The 19,002-nt window shown below is 45.4% G+C and overlaps 1 non-coding gene across 1 annotated transcript; it reads left to right on the top strand.

Moving 5' to 3' along the window:
• The first annotated feature begins 1,894 nt into the window (after positions 1 to 1,894).
• LOC144679228 (U6atac minor spliceosomal RNA) lies at positions 1,895 to 2,021 on the top strand. The gene has a single exon (XR_013576266.1). It is a non-coding gene; the product is annotated as a U6atac minor spliceosomal RNA (small nuclear RNA).
• The last annotated feature ends 16,981 nt before the right edge of the window (positions 2,022 to 19,002 follow it).

Here is a 19,002-nt window from a genome sequence, read left to right as displayed (position 1 = left end):
CAGAGAAAATAAAAAGTCTCCTCGTCTTCATAATAAAAGGGACATCCCTTATTCTTAAACTGTGTTCTCTAGTTCTAGTCTCCCTCCTAGGTAATCTGTTTTGGTGCTGGACATTGCTGGCCTGGACCCTGGGAAGAATTCCTCTGCTATTCTTTAAAATCATGCCATTTGATCTTTCACATACACCTGTGACACCTTTGACTCGGAAGCCGTACTGGAAGGATTATGTAATTTCTTTAAACTGTCCATGGAATCTGTAATTATTTTGAGAATGTTTGGAAAGAAATTTTAAGAGTTTGCATCAATTTATAAAGGGATCAATTGTACTTTCCTGGATAATAAGAAATGCTGTTTCATGTGACATGGCGACTCTTGACCTGGAAGCAGTACCAACAGAAAAGAAGTTGATGAAAATGTCATGTGGCTAGCAGGCACAAAGGAGAGCTACAAGTAGAGGAGCTGAAGGGTGAAGGCAATCAATGCACAGTGGTGGACACAAAGAGAAAACAGACAGATGGAAAGAGGAATACAGAGAATCCATGTAAGGAGAAGAAGCAAATCACTCTCAGGAAGAGGTCAGTTTTTTTTGTTTGGCAGTAAGAAGAAAAATAGAATTCCAGAAGCTCTTGGGGGAGTGATGTATGAGTGAGCTAAAAGGGACTGACTCTTAAGAAGCAGTGTTAATAGCTAGAGATAAAAATGGTGGGTATAGTGTTAATGTCACTGGACTAATAATCCAGAGGCCAAGGTGAATGCTCTGGTGGAATTTAAATTAAATTAATAAATCTGGAATATAAACCTAGTCCCAATAATGGTGATCATGATAGCTATCATCAGAATCACAGTGCAGAAGAGGCCCTTCGGCCCATCAAGTCTGCACTGGCATGTGAGAAACACCTGACCTACCTACCTAATCCCATTTACCAGCACTTGGCCCATAGCCTTGAATGTTATGACGTGCCAAGTGCTCATCCAGGTACTTTTTAAAGGATGTGAGGCAACCCACCTCCATCACCCTCCCAGGCAGTGCATTCCAGACCGTCACCACCCCCTGGGTAAAAAAAGTTTTTCCTCACATCCCCCCTAAACCTCCTGCCCCTCACATTGAACTTATGCCCTCTTGTGACTGACCCTTCAACTAAGGGAACAGCTGCTCCCTATCCACCATGTCCATGCCCCTCATCAATTGTTGTAAAAACGCATCTGGACCTCTAAAGTCCTTCAGGGAGGGAAATCTGCTCTCCTTACATGGCCAGGCATATGAGAAGAAGCAACTAAAAGCTCAAAACTGCCTTGAAAATGTACTACTCAAAACAGCTACACAAATCCTATAATGACCAAAGTCTCTGCTGTTTCGAATGCATTTAAATTTAGCTTGCAGTCATATCAATCAGTTAATAAAGCCAATCTTGCTAGCCTTTACTTACCAAGTGTTCCAACAGGTGGGAATCTGACCCACCCAGTTAAAATCACATCAGGACACCAATAACATCATTGGACCCCAAAGTGAATTTATTTGAGTTTTTTGCCTCTTTCCAGCAGGTGCATTTGTGGCCTGAGTTAGATCCAGAGTTAAAATAGCAGTTGGTGGGTTTCAGCAAAAATGTGCGATCAGTTGATTTTTGTGATTTTAATTACTCATTTTCCCGTTTCTGTCAGGTGGATTGCTTGAGAGACAAAACAACTCACAATTGTAGTTTAATCTTTGCTTCTGATTTTAAAACTCAGATGTTTGTTGCACACATAAGAACAATACATTGATTTCAATGCTATACTATCAATAAATTAACTTACACAAATTCAGAAATGATGATACCAGTGAAGAAGCCTACACAAACTCACAGCTCCATCTAATTTGAAACTCACTGGAACTGGATTCACTTCCTTGGCCATAGTGTTGTATGAAAGGAGTGAAGCTTTGCACTCCCCTTGATAATGATGGAAGGGACCCTAATGACCTTACAACACACAAATGGTTAAGGCGTTACCATCTACATAGTGGCACCTGACCATTTTACTTACCTGAGCAGAGAGTTGGGAATTAGAATGGATGTGGAAGGAATTGGGAGCACGGGGAAGAAGATAAATTGAGGCCCAGGCTCAGTACCTACCACTTACCTGGAGCAAGAGTCAGGAGCCTGAGTGGACCAGCAGTGCACTGGAGTTTGAAAAAGTGAAAAAAAAATCAAACTGTGACATGACAGGAAGGTTGTGAGTTGATTGGCTGGTGAGTATTGCTGCTGTGTTTCCCCTTCTCCAAAATTGACAGGTTAGTCTGAGCAACTAGAAAATTTAAAAAAAAAACGGGTTAAGTAAAGCATGTAGTTTCCCTGTATAGTGATGTCAACAGAAGGGAAGTGTGGAGCTGGTGAGTCTTTCTCTTTTAAAAAAAAATAGTAGTAAGGTTTATTAGTGGTAGCAAGGTTTATTATCTAATAGGCAGAGGAATGGCAGGGCAGCTCCTACCTGTCAAGTGCACATCCTGTGCTCTATGGGAACTCCAGGACAGTTCCCAGGTTCTGGATAACCACTTGTGCAGGAAATGTCACCAGTTGCAACAGCTCAAGCTCCACGTTTTGGAGCTTTAGCAGCAGTTTGTGTCATTGCAGCCCATCCATTAGGTTGAGAGCTTCATGGGTAGTACATGTATAGATGTAACCACTACAGAGCTTAAGAGTATGCAGGAAGGCAGGGAATGGATGACCACCAGACAGTCAATAAGAAACAGGCAAGTAGTGCAGGAGCCACTGAGTGCATTTTGCTCTTCAACCAGTATTGTTCTGAATGCCAATGAAAGTGATGGTTCATCTGGGGAGTGCAGCCAGAGCCAATTCTATGCTGCCACATTTGGCTCAGTTGCGCAGGGGTATGAAGAAGACTGGAAGAGAAATAGTGATAGGATATTCAATACTTAGGGGAACAGACAGGTGTCTCTGCAGCCACAGACATGAATCCAAGGTGGTATGTTGTCTTTCTGGTGCCAGGAACAAGGATGTCACTGAATGGCTGAAGAGCACCCAGAGGTTGGAGGGTGAACAGCCAGCATTGTGGTTCACATTGGTACCAATGACAAAGGTAGAAAGAGGGATATGGTGCTGCAGTCAGAATACAGGGAGCTAGGTAAGAAATTGACAAGCAGGCCCTCAAAAGTAGTACTCTCCAGATTACCCCCAGTGCCTTGTGCAAGTGAGTATAGAAATAGGAGGATAAAGCTGATGGACATGTGGCTGGAAAGATGGTGCAGGAGGGAGGGCTTTAGGTTCCTGAGAAATTGGGACCAGCTCTGGGGCAGATGGGAGCTGTACAAGCCAGACAGGTTGCACTTAAACAGAGCCGGGACCAATTTCTTTGTAGTATGATTTGCTAGCCTCATTGGGAGGGTTTAAAATAACTTGACATTAGTGTAGGAAGCAGGAGGTAATGTTAGAGAGGAATACCAAGGTACACAGAATATTGGGAAAGACAGAAGCACTAAGAATAGGGAAGAATAAGTTATGAGGTGGGGACAAACTAAGGGGGAAAGTGATGAAGTCTAAATTAGGGTTACTGTGCATGTATCTGAATGCGCAGAGTGTGGTTAATAAGCACAGATAGCGATGTGGAAATACGATGTTGTGGCTAAAACAGAGAACTGACTCAAAGAAGGGCGGGACTGGGTATTAAATATTCCTGGATGCAAGGTCGTTATGAAGATGTGTTACATAAAATATTCATTTATAATGTCATTAGCTGCACATATATTACTTTATAATGTCATTGGCTAGATGTAGACATCTGTTGAACATTCTTGAAAAGGACACTTTTTGCTAAGCAAAGGACACTGGTTACAGCAGTTACTATGTTGCAGTTGCAAAGGACACAAGCTGCTTTTATGGAGACACAGATTCCATGGAGCTCTCAGAGAGAGGACACGTGATCCAGCACTTGGGTGGGAAGAAACTGGATTTACGATAGTGAGAGAGAAACTGGCACATGGCAACAGCCTTACCCTATCTCTCTTTCTCCTGAAATCTCTCCCATCAAAGCTGAGCTGTTTCTGATTTGAAAAACCCACGAGAAGACCTCATGGCTGCAAGCTGAGCGTTCTTAGAGAAGATTTCCAAATCAACACCATTGTCTCCAGTGAAAAACCCCAAGAACCAGCAGCTACTGTGGACCAGGACTTTTCAGCTATGAACAAGCATCTGGACACTCTGTGAATATTTTTTTCTGACTTTATTTGTTACTTGGCCAGGTTTTTAATATCTGATACTCCACAGAATTTTACTTCTTTGCATGTTTGGGGGGTGGGGTGAACTGTGTGTGTGTGTTTGTATGTGTGTGTGTGTGTATTTGGACATTTTAAACCTCTTGTTAATAAATTATGCATCCTTACCTGAGTGAGTTTTAACAATAAAACTCTTTACTTGTTAACTTAAGGAACCTGGCTGGCTTATTTCTTGCACCAAGCTGTACACAGTTAAATAGTTATACTGAATTGGCAATATCACCCTTTTAAATTCAAACTCAGTTATAACCAACTCAGGAGTGAGACAAAGAGAGGAGTCAGTTCATCACTGTTAACCTGGTGGTAGCATGGTGTTCAGGGAAGATGGGAAAGGAAGGAAAGAGAGAGTGATGGCAGTATTGACTAAGGAGACCATTGCAGTGCTGGAGAGAAAGGATGTCCCAGAGGAATCAACCACATAATCTATTTGACTGGAGCTAAAGAACAAAAAAGATGTAATTACATTGATCAATGTAATCCAAATGCCACCAAATAGTGGGAAAGATCTAGAGGAGCAAATTTGCAAGAAAATTACAGAAAGGTGCAAAAATTATAGGGAAAGGAGGCACAGCTAGACCTGGTCCTTGGGAATGAGGTGGGTCAAGTGAATTAAGTGTCAGTAGGGGAACATTTAGGGGACAGTGATCATTGTAGCACAGGTTTAGGTTGATTATGGAAAAGGACAAGGAATAATCCAGAGTAAGAATAATTAACTGGAGGAAAGCCAACTTCAATGGGGTAAGAACAAATCTGACGCAGATTAATTGGAATCAAAGGTTGACAGGCAAAGCTGTAACTGAACAATGGGCTGCATTTAAAGAAGAGATAGCTGGGGCACAATCAAAGTATATTCCCACAAAGGGGAAAGGCAGGGCAAACACACCTTGAGCTCCTGGATGACAAAAGAGATAGAGATTAAGATAAAGGAGAAAAAAGATGCGAATGATAGACATCAGGTGCATAATATGACCAAGAACTAGGCTGATTATAAATAGTTCAGAGGGGAATTGAAAAAAACAGATAAGAGAAGCAAATTGTTGAATTTGAGCAGTTGAATTATCTTATTGAATGGCTGAGCAGGCTCAACGGGCTGAATGGCCTACTCCTGCTCCTAAGTCCTATGTTCCTATGTTCAAAGAGCGAGTATGAGTAGAAACTTGCAGCTGACATAAAAGGGAAGCCAAATATATCCTATTGGCATATAAATAGTAAAAGGGCGGTAACAGGAGGAATGAGACTAATTAGGGACCAAACACCAGATTTACGCATGGAGGCAAGGGACATGGCTGAGGTATTAAATAAATATTTGGCCTAGGTTTTCATAGAATCCTGGAGACACTACACTATATGCAAGATGGCACTGGGAACCTGGATCCAGAAGTCCCACCCCCAGTTTCAATAGACCCTACTTTCAACGCTAGAGGAATGGGGGTGGAATGTGACTCACACATAACACAAGAGCGTAACATTTGCAATTCTGCAGACCTCTGGCACCACCCCCTAAGGAAGACTAGAAAATTATTGCCAGTGCTTCCACACTTTACATTCTCACTTCCCTCAGTATATTTAGATGCATCTCGTTCAGTCCTGGTGCCTTATTCACTGTAAGTACAGACAGCCTATCCAATACCCGTTCCTTATCAATTTTAAACCCTTCAAGTGTCTAAATTACCTTCTATTTCACCATGACCTGCGCAGCATCTTTTTCCTTGATAGACAGATTTTTGCTCCTTTGTGGGTGTATAGAGTTGGGAAATCTCCCAGCTCGCCCCACCTCGCAAAAAGTGCCCCGAATGGTGGGATCGTTGTTCTAGTGGGGTGGTTGTGGGATCGAGTCAAGCTTGTCACCCCTGGATGCAGATCACAGGCAGCCACTGGGATCGCCGAGTGCCAAGGCAGGCTGGTTAAAAAGCCTGTCTCGGTTCTCTGGGACTTTGTCACAGTTGTTTTATTAAATATTGGACCTTCTAGGCCTCACCACTCAACGGCCCCCCAACCACTCCTCATGCCCATACATGCCAGCTCATGCCAACCATTTAGACCCTATGTAAACTTAGTGCCAACTAATGTCACCCATGTCTCCCCACCACCCTGTGCCCTAACACCCTCCATACCAATTCATCCAGTATCCACTATGGGCAGACTTCAGGAGCTATGCTGAGATGAAATTAGATAAAGTTCCAGATATCTGTTACCAACTTAACTATATAAAACACACACTCAATCATGAAAGCCCATTCAATACAATTAAATTCCCTCAAGTGCTTAATCATTTGTATTCATTATCCTACTTCAAAGACAGCTAATCCTTTAGTAACCTCTTGGAACTGCCAATCAAACTGTGAACTTACAGCTCCCCCCTGCATTATGATAATGATAGTTTGTGGAAGCAATCAAACACTTAGGCTTCTGTCAACAAACAGCTATTGAAATTGTAAACACATATTTCTTCAACTCACAGACACAGGTAGGTTTTATTTTTCATTTTTTAAAGTCAGGCAATTTAAATGACTTGACAGCATGACATTTCACAAAGGGTATCCACTCTTTATAAGCATTTATGTCTACTCTAACAATTCATAACCCACACACTCGAGATAAGGTCATTGCTTCAGTGAAAATGGGGGTCTCTATGAACTCAGGACTGTGTTCAAATGTTCCTGCTGAGTTTTGGTATCGCTTATATGTGAGTCACATTCCACCCCCATTCCTCTATCGTTGAAAGTAGGATCTATCGAAACTGGGGGTGGGATTTCTGGATAGGAGTTCCCAGTGCCATTTTGGATATGCTGTGGAGCCTCCAGGATTCTATGAAAACCTAGGCCAAAGTATTCATTTAATTACCAGCCAGTCAGTTTAACGTCGGTGGTGGGACGCTTCTAGAAATAATGGGCTGGATTTTACTGGGGGTGGGGGTGGAGGGGTCGGACTGCTCATCCCGTAAAAGTCAGCTGGCAGCTGACACACATGCCCAACAGCAATAACATGCTGCTTGCAGGCTAAGCAAGGTGACAGTGGGACTTGCACCTCTCAGCGGGAGGAAGTCCCACCCTTGTGAGCTGCCATCCAATCAGATTGGTCGATAGCTCCAACAGCCCTGGCAATGCTGGAGCTCAGTTGTGCACACTGCCAGGCCCAGGAAGAACAGAAGATGGACACTGGAGCTAAGTAAGTCAGGCCTTTTTGGACAAGGTGGTAATTTAAACACTCAAAGGAGGGGGTTGGGGGGGGCAAGGGGTTGGGGGGGATGATTTGGAGGTCAAGCGGGAGAGAACGAAGGGAGGTGAAAGCTTTGGGGGTATGCCCCTGATGCACACAGGGCACCCTCAAATGACATACCCAACTTCCTTCCCAAATTTTACACACTTGCATTTAAAAAATGGCCTGCCCACTTTCACGCACTGGCCCATGCCAACCATATTGTGCCCTGGGCAGCATCTTATCTCGGAAAATTAGCTTGTTAATAAGCTCAGGTGACCATTAATTATTTATTGAAAGATGGTGGTTGGCCCACCCCAATCGTGTTATGGGGGATAGCTTGGATGGGTGTAAAAGTTGTGTTCATGCCACCCATCGTAATTTATGTGCACCATGCCAAAACCAATCCCGGTGGGGTGCTGTAAAATCCAGCCCTATAATTCAGGACAAAATCAATAGTCACTTGAACAAATACAGGTTAATTAAGGAAAGCCAGCATGGATTTCTTAAGGGAAAATCATGTTTAACAAATTATTATAGAGTTGTTTTTCCAGGCAACTTTTCTTGGTGGAAACATTGAACTTTATTTATAAGACAGCAGCAGCTACATGTGTGCATCTAACTCTATAGGAGAACTTTCCGAGCCCCCTGGTGGCAGGCATGATAGGTGGCATGCGCGGAAAACATGGCGGGACCCACTTCATGACGGTGTGAAGGCAGGTCGCGACCTTCCACTTAGCCCACTGACGGCAGGCCGCGCTTCCCACCATCAGTCGGCAGGGAGCTAATTGTAATATATTAGCATATAATTAAAAGGCCATCCCACCAGGCTCTTGGAGCCCCGCCGTATTGTCCATCCGCATTGGCAGGAAAGCACAGTGACGTGTTTCACAACAGCACGCGGGCGACGTGCACTTAGCGGCCTTCACTTTGGGGGAACTGAGGTGAGCGAGCAGCAGCGTTCTCCACAGCTCACCCATTGTTTACAGATCTCGGCGTGCTGGGGGGGTGGTGTAAACTGATGCTTGGCCCCGCAGGCAACTGCTGAAGGGTGGGGGGTGTCTGGAGGCAAATGTTGGTCAACCTTGGAGGCGACTGCTGAGGGGGGATGGGGGTCAAGTGCTGCCCTAGCGCTGCAACCCACGCACAGGCAATGGAGGTGGGGGGCAGGGTAAGCAAGGGAAATGGCCACGCATTAGGGACACCTGTATAAACTGACCATGCCTCTGCAACTAAGACAGATCATGCGCAGCCACAGTGATATGATTGGGGTCAGGCTCCTAGCCTGCCCACCCATGCAAGCATCACAGAGGCACCAAAGGGCCACCAAGTGCTTCATGCCTTATGCCCACCCCACCCACCCGGCACAGACTTCGAGTCCGCCACCACTTTAATGGACCACAGAGCAGTTGGACTGCACACATTGTACAATCTCCTCGCCAACACTGGCCATGTAGCAGTCACTGCTGGAGGCGCTCACAGCCCTTACAATCTCAGCATCCCGGTTTGGACCAATGTTCCCTATATCGCAGGTTGACAGGGCAGCCATGCAGTGCACTCATCTCTGGCTACCTGAGGGGTGATGAGCACTCTCCGGGAAGCATTAAGGAACGGTCACACAGGGCCAGCAGGGGCTCCCACACACACTGCCCAGGAGCAACAGTGAGATGTGTCTGGTTGACACTTAGCGACACCCACGGTCTATAATGTTGCGCATTATCATAGCTTGCTGCACGCTACACAATCTGGCACTGCAATGAGGTGAGGAGCTGGCTGAGGAGGAGATGGAGGAGCTGCACTTGTCCTCCGATGAGGAAGATGTCGAAGGGGATGATGGTGATGAGGTCTTCAAAGGCGGGGATGCCAGCGATGAGGCCATCGCACTGGCCAGACAAGGCAGGTGCACTCAGGAGGCCTTCATAGTCACAAGATTCGTGGAGGACGATGACAAAATGCATTGAGGACAGTCCTGACGTCCTCACCTTGCATCTGTAAATGTTTGACTCTTGTGTAGATGATGGCAGCGCACATACCCTCATTGCTCAGGCTCATATCATGGAAAGCAGTGGAGGCCCTAATAGATTCCAGGAGGATGACGATGACATACAGTGAGGACCACTCCATAGATCTTCACATTGTCTCTGTGAATGTCTGACTCCTGTTTGGCTAAGGGCAGCTCACTTGCGCTCTGTTGCCAGGGTCATATCGTGGAGACACAGCAATAAAACTTTAAATTGACCCTTTGTAAGCCTTCGGCGCCTGACCCCTTTGGGAGTATAGCATCACCCGTCACAGATGCTGAAGAGATGGGGGGTCCAGCATCTCTTCGAAGGTGCTGAGAGCACACAGAGAGAATGACAGAACTCTGTGGCGCCTGCCCACTACATTCTGGCAGCAATGACAAGCACCATCAAGGTGCAAGCATCACTAATGTGTCTAGTAAGTATGAAGCTGGACCATCACTTAGGTCTGAACATTACACACTGCACAGGGAACAGTTACTGGACTGAGGCACCTGCCTTTATCTTGTGCAGGAACCAAGGTTTCACATCTGAGTGACACGAGTACGGCTCATTATAACAAGGAGCCTCAGGCAAGGAGACATTCTTGGGAGTTTATTTACAATCGTGGACATTATGTACAAGTGATTAACACCCATGCCCAAACTGTGCAATTACATCTTCTTAACCTTCCTAATCCTACCGCTACATCTTGGTGCTCCCCGGACATACACAGTGGAGGTGGAGGCAGCCTGCTGACTGCGACACCCTATCTGTGATGACTTCTGAGTGTGTCATCTGGAGGTCCAGAACCTGGAGTACCTCGGCCTGCTTTGGATGTCCTGCTGTGGGACAACTGTGCCCTCCTTGGCCTGTGAAGCTGGAGCTGCTGGGGTCACAGGAAGAGGGGATTTGGATTGCTGGACATTCCCGGAGTTACTGGGTGGATGGCGCCAGGATGCCGAGCTGCTGGTCCTCCTCCCTATGGGTTCCCGAGGGCCCCTGGCTGACATCTTAAGGAGAAGAGGAAGCTAGAGTGAGATTGAGTGGCCCCATACTCCTCTTGCATTGACACGCTTGGAGGCCAACTATGGCATCAGCAATGGAGCTCAGCCCACACAGCAGTGCAGGAACGATGCCCTGGACCAATGTCACCATGGCGGACGCCAACCTGCCAGTGTTGACTTCGAAATATCGGCATGCTGGCCTCACCACCTCGCTCTGAAGGCAGATGGACTCCTCCATCATGCCTTGCAATTGGAGGAGTGCACCAGACATCCCTTCCCGATGTTCCTGTGTTGCCTTTGCAGTTCCAACAACTGATTGAGGATCGAGTCCAGAGGCTCATCATCTGACTCGGACTCAGCAGATTCCTTGCCTCCAGCAGTCCTCCAATTGCCACCGATCAAGGATGCCCCTGTCTCCGCCTGCTGTGGAATAGATTGTGTGGTGTGCTCACCAGATTATGATCGTGAGGCTACTCTACATCTATGTCCCACCGAGGTGTGTGTGGCTGTGCTGGTGGAGGGTGTGAGTGAGCGCTGTGATAGGTCTTCAGCACTGCTGTTCTCAGGGTCCTCCCCCGAGGTGCTCTCGGCACTGGGGTCAGGCTCAAAGTTGCCTGAGGGCGATGTGTCACATGGGCCTAGGACAGAAAGTGCAGATTATTAGTGCTGTGTTGAATACAGAACACTGGACTCAGAATAGTGTCGAGAGAGGACTGATGTTGTGCAGGATCCTCATGTGGGTGTTCGTCGCTGACTTCACCATTGCCGCAGAAATGGACCATGTCCTCTTAGGCCAACTCCAATGCGCGATTCTCGAATGGAGTGAGGAACTTGATGCCCGGCAGCCCGCCTTGGTCTGGGACCTCTCCCATTGATTGACTGCAATCTTGTCCTACATAAGAACAGAGGAGAGACTGTGAGCAATGGGCATGCCAGGCTAAATGAGAAGGATGCCAGATGTGTGTGTGTGTGCTGAGTGTGGAGCCAGGGGCAGGATGAGGAGGCGATCTCAAGGTAAGATGGAGATGTGAGGGTGTGTGTGAGAGAGTAACTGGTGATGTCCCTTGAGCTGACAGTGAGTGAGATGCCAGTGAATATGTGAAGGGCTTGTGAGTAGGTGAGTTGAGATTGATGAGATGGTTGACTTACCCTGGCGGCATGAATGAGATCATTCTTCTGTTTGCTGCAATGGATAGCCAACCTCTTGTGTGCAGCATTGGCACTGACCACCTCTGCCAGCACCTCCCAAGCCAGAGTGGTGAGACTGATGGGCTTCCTGTAGCTAGAGAGGGCGTAGAGGACATCACACTGGGCCTCCATGGTGTCAAGGAGGTGTCCCAGGGATGGGTCACTGAATCGGGGGTCTGCACTCTTCTTGGCTTTTGGGCCCATGTCTTCACCGGAGCAGTCCCTGGTTGCAAGCATTGAGAACTGTGTGTGCGGCTATATTTTAAATATAGCACCCGGCGTGAGGAAGTGGCAAGGTAACAGTGTAGTGGGCCAATTTGAGGTCAGCTGCCAGCGATCTGTCGTGTTTCCCGTGATCGAATAATTTATGAGGTGGAAGGGTGATGATACAGCGTAAAAACTCGCCATTGCGGCCAGTGAGTAAAACATCTTTCTTCACGCATGCTACCGCACTTAGTGAATATCTGGGATGATTCCGCCCTAAGTCACTTAGAGGTTGCAAGTGATTGTATGGCAATTAAGTCTTTAATGGGCAGGTTGCTGTTGGTGTGACTAATAAAATCCTACTGGATTAACTCACCCAGCACTAAACTGCAATAATTACATTTCACTGCTGTTTAAGTGAAAAGCAATGACAAGATTAACAACACAATTTCTAAAAATAGAAATTAGCTCCCAATATGGCATAGCAGGACATGTAAAAAAGCCAGAGTGGCCCCTGTAGCCTGGAGTGCCTGTGTCTTTTTGCACCATCAGATTAGTACCAGATATACTCTGGGGCAACTGGGTGCAATTATTGCAGATACTCTCCCAAAACATTAGCTTGTCTTTTTTTCTTTACAGAAGCTGATTGATCTGCTATTCATTTCCAGCATTTTCTGTTTTTACTTCAGATTTCTAGCATTGTAGAATTTATTTTTTCTTTGCAAATGAAGGGTTGCATTCTTACTTCAGTATTATCAATCTTCACCTGTCTGCACACCTTTCACCATTAACAGAAGCTTGAACAATGGCATAGTAGACATGTTAATAAAAAGTAAAAGAAGTCAGCATCGCCAGCAAGGAATCTAAATAACTCATGTAGGGTATAAACATCAGCAAAGACTAGTTGGGCCAAATCACCCATTTCCGTTCTTTATATTCCAAGCAATTCTATGGACAGCATTTTTCCGTTGGCGGGTGGGGGGTGGGACCCCCCCACTGACCCGTACCCACCGACCCGTAAAATGACGCACGGTGACGTCGGGTGGGTGTCCCAACATCACCGCACATCATTCAGATATTCAGTTCAGCGATGCTCAAGAGGACAGAATTAGATGAGTGGATATACCTCGGAGGGTTGTAGAGCTGGAGGAGATTACAGAGATAGGGAGAAGTGAGGCCATGGAGAGATGTGAAAACAAGAACGAGAACTTTAAGATCAAGTTACGACAAATAATTAAGAAGGCTAATGAAATGCTATCTTTTATCACAAGAGGAATTGAACATAAAAGTAAGGATGCTATGCTTCAGTTATACAGGGCATTAGTGAGACCGCACCTCGAATACTGTGTGTAGTTTTGATTATTTAAGGAAGGATGTAAATGCGTTGGAGGCAGTTCAGAGGAGATTCACTAGATTGATACCTGGAATGAATGGGTTGTCTTATGAGAAAAGGTTGGACAGACTGGGCTTGCTTCCACTGGAGTTTAGAAGAGTGAGGGGTGATTTGATTGAAGTATACAAGATCCTGAACGGCCTTGATAAGGTGGATGTTGAAAGGATGTTTCCTCTTGTGGGTGAGCCCAGAACTAGGGGGCACTGTTTTAAAATTAGGGATCGCCCTTTTAGGGCTGAGATGAGGAGAATTTTTTTCTCTCAGGGGTTTTCACAGCTTTGGAGTTCTCTGTCTCCGATGGCAATGGAGGCAGGGTCATTGAATATTTTTGAGGCAGAAGTAGATAGATTCTTGTTAGGTAAGGGAATCAAAGGTTATCAGGGGCAGATAGGAATGTGGAATTTCAAACACAAGCAGATCAGCCATGATCTTATTGAGCAGGCTCAAGGGGCTGAATGGTCTACTCCTGTTCCTATTTCTTATGTACTTCAGACATTGCTTGACTAGGTGCCAATGTAGCACAGCAAGCACAGGGGTGATAGGAGAACAGACACCCTGCCTCCACTGTACTCTTTACTGACTTATGTAGAGTTTTGAGGCCATTGTTATTTTCAACTTCACCCAAATCTCTAACCATAAGTGGATGTATATTTAACCCTGAGGTCATCCAAAACTCTGCTGCCCATGCCTTAGCACACACCAAGCTCCAATTCTCTATGATCCCTGTGCTAGCTGACCTATATTTGCTCACAGTTAAGCAATGTTTTGATTTTAAAATTCTCATCATTGTTTTCAATTGCCTCCATGACCTTGTCCCTCCCTAGCTCTGTAATCTCCTCCAGCCCCACAACTCTCTGAGCTATCAGCACTCCTTTAATACTGGCATTTTGTGCATCCCTAATTTTACTTGCTCCAACACTAGTGGCCATGCCTTCAGTTGCCTAGACTTCAAGGTCAGGAATACCCTCCCCACACCTCTCCACCTATCAAATTTGATTTCCTCCTTTAAGACATTCCTTAAAACTTACCTCTTTAACTCAAAGTCATCCTGACCTAATATCGCCTCATGTGGCACAGTGTCGTACTTTGTTTTATAATGCTCTAAGAAGCACCTTGGGATGTTTTATTACGTTAGAGATGTTATGTAAATTTAAATTTTTGTCATTGTTCATTACGAATCCATCTCATCTCTCCTATCTTTCTTTATCTAAGATCCTCTCACTAGTCATCTTTCTTGTCATGCTGAATTTTAGTGTCTGTCAACACCTCAAGCACCTACAGCCTCATTCTTATTTTAGTGCTCAAATTGTTGGGTTTTAACAAAGACATCAAAATGGCCAGCAAAACATTTTGTTTATCCAGACATCCCAATTCAGCAAACCATGTACAATTTGTTGTTAACTGCACTTCAACAATTGTCATCTCTAAATGCGCAATATAATGGGAATGCCCATTAAGTAGTTTGTATCTGAATGTAGGTGCGGTGCATGTGCAAACTTTTTCTAATAGCACATTCATTAGAGATAGGGGGATACAAATTATGTCATTTTTGGGCCACAGTAATTGCAAGGCTATATTCTGCGATCAAACACAGATCCACTGGGTTTCACCCCTTCAAAGAAGAGGAAAGAAATTGCACTCTGAGGACTGTAACTGGGAAACCTGCCCAGTCCACCTCCGATAGTCTCAATGCTACCTATGTTTGCTGAGAACAGGTGTAGGTCTGAAGTGAATTTTAACGTGAGGAAGATATACATTGATTAATTTACAAAGGGTCAGCTACCATGGAAAAAGTGGCCACAGTGCTCATGCGACTCCAGTAAAAACACCCAGCCACGTTTCTTTTTGCTCCATCCAGTCTTTGGATCCCCCTTTTCAGTAAGGCGCCACCATGCGTTCTTCCTGCTCAGCCAGTTGGATGCTTCTGTTCATTCGCCACAGACATGAAAGCCCACCATGGGCAGAATTTTCTGCTTGTCGAGTAGGCCGATCGGGAGCGGGTGCAGGCAGGCGCGGAGCCAATTGCCGCCTGTGATCAGCTGCGCGCCACCATTTTACGTGGGCGGGCCAATTAAGCTCAGTGCTACCTGTGCGGGTTGGGGGAGGAGGGAGAGTTGGGGCCTCAGGGAAATTAAGTTCAAATTGAAGGTTTCAAATAAAGAAAGATAAAAATTATTTAGACATGTCCCCTCATGTGACAGTGTCACATGAGCTGGGACATGTTTATGAATTGTGGAAAAAGCATTTATTTATTTAATAAAACCTTCAAGAAATCTCATCCCGCCCGTGGATGAGGGTTCCTGAAAAATGCAAAGGCCGCTTGGACTCTTTGCCTGTCCACCAACCTTAAGGTTGGATAGGCAGCGTTGATAATTATTGCAATTGGTTTCTTAATGGCCTTAACATTTGACAGTTTGGCAGGTGCGCACCTGCTGAATGAAAGATCTGAATGACGCGCGGTGACATCGGAACGCACACCCGACGTCACTGCGCATCGTTTTACATGTCGGCATGCCGGGCCCGCCCCCCACATGCCGACGTGAAAATCCTCCCCCATATATTCAAATGACCCAATCCACAGGGTGTATGATCGGTTCAGCAGATGCCTGCAGTGGCAAAAGAAAGCCTCACCCCACCCTCTTCCACACCCTCAATCTAAATTATGGGATTTTTAGGCTCAGAGTTTGCCTCTGTCCAGACAATTAACACATAAAATATTTCCTATTTGTCATATCATAATGGCCTCACAAGTACACATGATTCAAGAAATTTGAAATAAGTTATCCTAAATTACTTTAAAATATTTATAAATTTGATACAATATATAGCGAAATGAAAAAATTATGAAAAACCGATCAAAGAAATATGTTTCCACACTGTTTATTAACAGTAGACTACACAAGCTGAACATTAGCACCTTGATCGATTATTTTAGCTTGTATTCACTTTCTTTGCAGTGATCCCAAAGACTGAACAATTGAAGGCCCCATTGGGCCCCAGTGCTTACTGGGTGTAGGGAGGGTGCGGGGGAGGCCAAAAATGACCAAATAACCTGGCAAGTTCGGGGACATGCAAACTCAACGGCAGGACACCATCAACATTTTCTTGTTCTGTTTCCTGCCCAGCTGCTGGCAGCAGCATGTGTAACCTTTGTTGTGCAGCAAAGTTGTGAAGGATGCAGGAAACACTGATGACATTTGTCACTCTGAGCTGCCTTAGTTGATGCTCCTGAGGACTGTTGGGGCATCAGAAACCTTAATTCAAGAATCCAATCTTTTGCTTGATGATGGCTTCATTGAAGCATAAACTTCACCACCAGCAGGTATGTGTAGATTTCAAGCCTGCAGTGAATAGCTTGCATCCCCAAGGAGCTGGCCTTGTATTTGTTGCCCAGAAGCAAACAATGGGACTGGTGTAACATAAAATGCAACACATCAGCGAAAATGGGCGTAACCTGCAGAATCAGATTAACCTTTGAAGTCTCCTGTGATAGCTTGGAGGAAGCCAGAGGCAAAGATGTTTAGGGTAACAGCCACCTTTATTTCAGCAACAAGTGGTCTGCTTGCCCTGTAAGTTGGCTGCAGGGCTTGGAACAGGCAACATACTGTCACTGCTTCCCTGGCAAAGTATGGCTGCCCGCAGGCACTGCTATTCATTTCAGTGAAGGAATCCTCTTGTCTTGTATGCTCAGTTAGGAGGGTAAACACAGGTTCAAGCAGGCCTAATTCCATATTCTGACCCAATAGCAGCATGTCTATTTCCTTCCTCTTCCTTTTTTTATTTAGAATGAAGTGTTCCCATGGAACAAAGGCCAGGTTTCAGTAAGCTCATTAAAATCCCGTGTGCAGACCCTCGTTCACATACCGAACGCCCCAAATGGTTAGAAATCACTCTCTGCAATGATGAAGGCTGCAATATTTAGTGAGGTTCCATGAGTTGAGAGCGGGGGTATTGTTCACGCCCCACAAATTGTAGTTTTAACTTCATGGTGTGCTTCATTTTTTATTTTTCGCTAGCGGGCTTTCTATCTGTAAACCAGCCTGACTGACAGGCCTGTCTTCCTGTCAAGCAGGGAATGCTCTGGAGGAGGAGGCTGCAGTCCCAGGAACAGGTAAGAAGTCTGCAGCTGCGTTAGTTGTGAGGTTTTGTGGGGGTGCTGAGGTGGGGGAGGGTGGGCCACTGGATCTTGAGGGGGGTGGTCTCAAACTTGGGTAGTGGTGGGGGAGGAGTTAAATGCAGGAGATTGGGGATCCAATATTGGGGGTCTTTGCATGGGGTGGGGGGTGCGGTGGGGTGGTGGTGAGCCTGATGGCAGGTGAGGGGTTTGATGTTGGAGCAGGGAAGAAGGTAAGTTTGGTGGGCAGGGAGGAAGCACTCTTGCCCCTGAGTCCAAAAGCAGTCTGCAAAGGCACTTACCTGCTCCGCAAAGGTCTCTTCAGTTTCCTTCAACTGCCTGGTTTCCCAAGCCCCAGAAAACCCAGCCAGCCAGTGTCATACCTGGAAGTCAAGTTAAGTCTGAGGCACAGAGCCTCATTACAAAAGAAAAATAAGCGAAAGTCTTTCATTTATATCGCAGTTTTCATAACCACCGTATGTCTTAAAGTGCTTTAGTCTGTGAAGTGTAGTTCCTCTTGTAATGTAGGAAACACAGCAGCCAATTTGCATGCATCAAATGCCCGCAAGCTGCAATGCGATAATGACCAGATAATCTGTTTTTGTGATGTTGATTGAGGGATAAATATTGGCCAGAAAAGCAGGGATAACTTCCCTGCTCTTCGTCAAAATAGTGGCATGGGATCTCTTTCATCCACCCAAGCGGAAAGATGGGACCTCAGTTTAATGTCTCAACCAAAAGACAGCACCTCTGACAGAGCAGCATCTCAGTATTGCAACTGGAGTGTCAGCTTTGATTTTTGTGCTCAAGTCTTGGGATTTGAACCCAAGCTTTGTGATTCAGAGGCAAGACTGCTACCAAATGAGCCACAGTCAACTTATATTATTTAAAAGGCCAGCTCAACTCCTGGGAGCAAATTGGTTATCCGCACTGTCCAATCACCATTACAATCGGAAGTAGGCCATTTGAAGGCTGGCTGAGGTCAGGTTTAAGACTTTAAAAATGTTAACATCCAAACCAAACATAACTCACCCATTTGTAGTGGTTAAAATTACCCCCAAAGTTTCAAAACATTCACTTGGGCCTCTTAACTGACATCTGTGCTTTGTGAGTGGAATGGAGGGTTTGAAGGATGAAAAATTGCACCTATCACTTTAACTGCACTTTCATATATTAATGTAACTTTCCCTGTTTGAGGCAGCTGTTTTACACCACTAGTCACAGATATAACCAGGAAATCTGGGACTGCAAGCAGGTTGGAAACCATCAAAACATGAAACTGCAGCTGTTATCTCCCTTACAGAAAGTCATCAACAACTGTAGTACCTTGTTCCTCATTAATTGCAAGTCTGCATGATATAAAAAGCAAAATGCTAGACTAGTCAACAATTCCATTTCAGAGTTCAGACAGGCTTCCTAATTTCAAACTAACCTACCTGCTGTGAAACTGACTGATTTTACTCTATTCATGTAACTGGAGAATGAAGTGTCAAACAGACAGACAGCCCAATTCCACCGGGCAGGATAGATTACAATTACCCCCATTTTTTATGGTGGCTTCTGAGCCATTTTGTGGAGTAACCTTCTCATAACTTCCTCTCCAGTGTTAGTTGTCCAATATATAAATACAA

This window comes from Cetorhinus maximus, chromosome 3 (assembly GCF_964194155.1).
Source record: "Cetorhinus maximus chromosome 3, sCetMax3.hap1.1, whole genome shotgun sequence".
Lineage (NCBI taxonomy): Eukaryota > Metazoa > Chordata > Chondrichthyes > Lamniformes > Cetorhinidae > Cetorhinus > Cetorhinus maximus.
This window is presented reverse-complemented; position numbering and strand designations above follow the sequence as displayed.